Source organism: Haliotis rufescens, unplaced genomic scaffold, assembly GCF_023055435.1.
Source record: "Haliotis rufescens isolate VD_foot unplaced genomic scaffold, xgHalRufe1.0.p SCAF_9, whole genome shotgun sequence".
Classification (NCBI taxonomy): domain Eukaryota; kingdom Metazoa; phylum Mollusca; class Gastropoda; order Lepetellida; family Haliotidae; genus Haliotis; species Haliotis rufescens.
In genome coordinates, this window is record NW_025964383.1 from 13,788,429 (window position 1) to 13,794,428 (window position 6,000).

Consider the following 6,000-nt stretch of genomic DNA (forward strand, 5'->3'; position numbering starts at 1 on the left):
AGATTTCTGGCATGCCCAAGGGACGCAACTCTGTGCATCGAATTGTGGCGCCTTAGATGACTGGACCACTGCCGGGGAATACAACAGACAGGGTGCCAAGCCAACGTGTGTTTCTACACAAGGGGATAACACTAACAGCAAACTAACTACTATAGCCATACTGGAGTTGTAACATTCAAAATATAGCGCTGAACATGAGCTATCCAACTGTACCATTAAAGATATACAATAAGCTATTTACAATTATTGATGAGGCAAAAATGACCATGAATACATGAGAAATATCTGAGTGTAATTTGTGAAAATCAGTTACAAAAACATTTTCAATACAAGAATACGGTAAGGAAGAGAATATATGGAAGTCAACTTCTTTATTATGAGGAACACAATGTTTTCTAGTATATACTTACTTCTTTATCAGGTGAATGATGAAGGAGTAAGCATATACTCCGAAACCTTGTGTTCCTCATAATAAAGAAGTTGACATCCATATATTCTCTTCCTTATCTGTATCGTTTCTTAATGCCTTTCAAAGACAAGAATACGGTGGCGAAAATATAACAGATAAACTACATCCAGTCAAAACATGGTTTGAGAGTGCCATTAGATTACAAGAGAATGAAATATTCGGGCCACTAAATCTCTGACACAAAATGTACTAACACTGTAGGATAGCGACCGCCGGACATTGCCGAGCAGCGCCGGAAATAAAGCCAGGAACCGAGCACTCACAAGACCGTAACATGAGGCAATCAACGCCCCGGTGACAGGCGCCGAGTGGTTAAAACGTTCTATGGTCACGCCGAAGGGGTTTTGGTTACAAAGTATAAAGTACAGTCTTGGTATCCACTGTAGAATTGCTCACTCACGCACGTATACAAATATATTATTCCAGAAAGTATTTTAGTTAATGCATATATTGATTACTGCTTTCCAACGGTACCACCTCGTAACAATGACTATGAAGATGGCCACTTTTCTAGTTATTATGAATATCCACCGATACAAAACCTCGAAGAATAATGAGTCACACTAGCAATACCATATCCTATAAAAAATCCATAAGTGTTGAAAAGAAAGTTCATTGTTTTGCAATTCTATGTTTTTTTAACAATTACGGTTATCGTTTAGCTTTTATATTAAATTATCGTTTTAACAAATATTTGAGTAAGCTGGCACGTTATTTATTTTTCACCAGTTGAAACATGAAATAACCCAAAGAAAAAGCTCAGTTCACAATATACAAAGGTATCTGATCTTGTTGGATGATGCGCAAGTAACGGTTGTGGACAGTGCAACTTGATCAGGCTTTATGCCCGGCAAGCAAAACTCGGTTAAAGAATAATCATTAGCAACATTGTCGGCGATCACAGAAAACACGAATAATTACGTTTGACGTTTCTGATAATACAATACGTGTGTACATCTAATTAGGTGAAACAACATGACGCCATAGCGACATCATAGTTTCCTTATCTGGACCAATGTTAGAAGTGTTTCATTTGAAGTGTTATCAAGTCAAACCGCCGGTACCTCAGGGGTATTCAAGCTTGTGTGTGTGTCACTTGAAAAGAATCAGAGGTTAGGCAAAATCGTAATGCTTACAAGCATTAATGATTTACACATGCAAAACAAAATTTACAAAACTTTGCACATGCAACACCCGGTGTCATCATGTAAATATAAGTATAGTCAATGCGTGACTCATCCGTTTAGCGAACACTTGGCCCCTTGGATCCATCCGGTTCGCGAACACCTTCAGTTGTGTCATCATTTAAATATTAGTATAGTCAATGCGTAACTCATCCATTTAGCGAACACTTGGCCCCCTGGATCCATCCGGTTCGCGAACACCTTGTGTCATTACTTGATTTACGATGACTACTGTGTGATTCATTCAGTTTGCGAACACCTTGTGTCATTACTTGATTTACAATGACTACTGTGTGATTCATTCAGTTTGCGAACACCTTGTGTCATTACTTGATTTACGATGACTAGTGCGTGGTTCATTCAGTTTGCGAACACCTTGTGTCATTACTTGATTTACGATGACTAATCCCATTTCGCGAACACATGTGCCATCGCTTAATATTACTGTAATTATAGCTTGATTCCTGCCGTTTATTGACACCTGGTGTCATCATGTCATATGACAAAGCATGTACGTATTTGCGTCATTACTTAATTTTCGATGACTAATCCCATTTCGCGAACACATGTGCCATCGCTTAATATTACTGTAATTATAGCTTGATTTATGCCGTGTATTGACACCTGGTTTCATCATGTCATATGACAAAGCATGTACGTATTTGCGTCATTACTTAATTTACGATGACTAATCCCATTTCGCGAAAACATGTGCCATCGCTTAATATTACTGTAATTATAGCTTGATTCATGCCGTTTATTGACACCTGGTGTCATGATGTCATATGACAAAGCATGTACGTATTTGCGTCATTACTTAATTTTCGATGACTAATCCCATTTCGCGAACACATGTGCCATCGCTTAATATTACTGTAATTATAGCTTGATTTATGCCGTGTATTGACACCTGGTTTCATCATGTCATATGACAAAGCATGTACGTATTTGCGTCATTACTTAATTTACGATGACTAATCCCATTTCGCGAAAACATGTGCCATCGCTTAATATTACTGTAATTATAGCTTGATTCATGCCGTTTATTGACACCTGGTGTCATGATGTCATATGACAAAGCATGTACGTAGTTGCGTCTACTGAACTGGACCACAACGCGATCAGTCTTAAGAAAACATCTAACCAGCAGAATCAAAGAACATGACTGCCTTCAAGTAATCTGTCCAGGCTCTTCTGGCAACTGTAGGCTTGAGCCATCGTTAGTTAAGCCGTATGCATGTCAGACATAATTTACCTTCAGTTTCAGAGGCTTTGACGAGATATCCAAGCCTGCTGACCTATACGTCGGACAGGTAATCTGGTAACGTTGAACGTATAATCAGTGCACGTAGAAGTACATTTAAAGACAGACTACTTCTCCTGACACTCACTGCAACGAGTGGGGGAACCAAACAATGTCGTCAGTAACCACGAGCTATTTATATTCTAAAACCTGAGGTTTATTCCAGCATTTGCCAAGAGACCTATCACGTCCTTGAGAATGCTTATGCAGATTGTGGGTGCCCGGTGCTACCGGTAGGGCAGGACATGCGTATATCGCGAACACCTTGTGTCATCACTATTTTGCATTTTGACCAATGGAATCTTTCCGGACCACCCTTTTGAAAACCAAATGTAGTATGTTGTAGGCAGTAAAATTACCTAAGAGAGGATTTTGATATTTTGGACCCCCCCTTGCTCATCACGTGTCGTATTGGGATTTAGGGTCATGGCTTAATTCCAATATACAACACATATGGAGATTTCCGGGACAGGTACTCATGTTATTGGTCCCCAATAGTGAGTCAGTGAGTGAGTCCCCAATAGTGATGGCTATGGTCATGGCTTAATTCCAATATACAACACATATGGAGATTTCCGGGACAGGTACTCATGTTATTGGTCCCCTGTAGTGAGTCAGTGAGTGAGTCCCCAATAGTGAGTCAGTGAGTGAGTCCCCAATAGTGAGTCAGTGAGTGAGTCCCCAATAGTGAGTCAGTGAGTGAGTCCCGAATAGTGAGTCAGTGAGTGAGTCCCCAATAGTGAGTCAGTGAGACCCCAATAGTGAGTCAGTGAGTGAGTCCCCAATAGTGAGTCAGTGAGTGAGTCCCCAATAGTGAGTCAGTGAGTGAGTCCCCAATAGTGAGTCAGTGAGTGAGTCCCCAATAGTGAGTCAGTGAGTGAGTGGGCTTGATTTGACTCCGCTGGAACAAGTCCAGTTATATGACAGCGTGTCAGCTTGATGTGGGTGGAAGAGATGCAGGGCCCACTTGCACAAAGCGATCTTAGCGCTAAGATGATCGTAACTCCCATAGTTTAACATAGGCTTACAATAGTCTTAGCACTAAGATCGCTTTGTACAAGTGGGCCCAGGTCTTAAACGTTTATCACCATGAGTGAGTGAGAGTGAGTTTAACAGTAATCCAGCAATATCACAACCAGAAATTGTCTTCACACATTGTACCACGTTGGCATGACGAACGAGTGTTTTAACCACTAAGGCTACCCCACCGCCCCTTATCACTGCGTTGAGACCCACGAACACATGTGTGGTTCTTATACAAAACAGGGCCCCGTTCCACAAAGCGATTGTAGCGCTATGACAGTCGTAAGTCTAGGTTTAAGTATGGGCGTGACGATCTCAATGTTAAAACAGGTCCCGGGAATCACAAACAGGGCGAGTCTGGGGTTCGAACCCACTATCACAGGTAATGTCCCTAATAAACCATTTTGATTAAAAGCGACAAGGCTCCATCGGTTACAATTTGCCACATACCTGCTTTTGGTATGAGTCATAGTGAAACAAGTGGTTTGTTTTCGAATCGATTATTTAAATTTTTATTTCTGATGTTTGAATCATCATTGGCCTTTTGTACATGGAATAAAGATTGCGATTAAATGAAGGACTTAATGCAGAAATGAAGAAATATAAGACACGCCATTCTAAACGAACTGCTAAACAGGATGTGAACAGCTGGATGGATCAATCGTACATTGTTTTCATCTATGTTTTGATTTTTATACAATTTTATCAAAATGTCCAATACAAAGATACAATAATGCCGTATACAATTTCATCAAATAAGAAACTTCAGAAAAATTAGAATATCATGTTAGATTCCCAATCAATAATTCCACGCACTTAAACACTAAACTTCCGGGCTCAGGAAGGTAGATACCTAAAAATAACTTGACTCTGCTCACTAACTGTGTCCTGTGATTTGCTAATCCGTGTTCCAAGTGCACCTCGCCTGTTGTGAGATATTCATTGATCTGAGTGAGTATGGGTTTACGCCGCTTTTAGCAATATTCCAGCAATATCACTTCGGGGGGACGCCAGAAATGGGCTTCACACATTGTACCCATGTCGGGAATCGAACCCGGGTCTTTGGCGTGACGAGCGAACGCTTTAACCACTTGTTTACCCGACCGCCCCTCATTGATATGAAGCAGGTAATATCGCCTGTGATACCCGTATCAAATACATCACCATGGAATAACCATTCTTGTTTGTCCCATGTTAGCCACCATCAAACATGGGTATATACTTTATTGTCCGGCAGTTAACTGTAAGCACAGTATCGAGAGGGTAAATACAAATATATCTGTGTGAGACTGAAGACAGAAACTGAGTTTGTATGTAGTCAACGTCTGTTTGACCAACCACTACAACACACCACACAGCACCAGAACATGCACTATTCAACTTTTACCACACAGCACACATTATCCACACCCTACACACATTGCCAGACCACGCACTACACGATACACACACTGGACCACACACTACACAAAACACTCTACACTAACACTACACACTGTACCACACATTACACACAAAGGTACGCACTAAACACTACACTGCCGGACCAACCACTACAACACACCATCATCCACACACAACACCAGAACACACACGACTCACCTTGAACCACCCAACACCAGAACACACACGACTCACCTTGTACCACACAACATACAACACCAGAACACACACGACTCACCTTGTACCACACAACACACAACACCAGAACACACACGACTCACCTTGTACCACACAACACACAACACCAGAACACACACGAGTCACCTTGTACCACACAACACCAGAACACACACGACTCACCTTGTACCACACAACACACAACACCAGAACACACACGACTCACCTTGTAACACACAACACCAGAACACACACGACTCACCTTGTACCACACAACACACAACACCAGAACACACACGACTCACCTTGTAACACACAACACCAGAACACACACGACTCACCTTGTACCACACAACACCAGAACACACACGACTCACCTTGTACCACACAACACACAACAC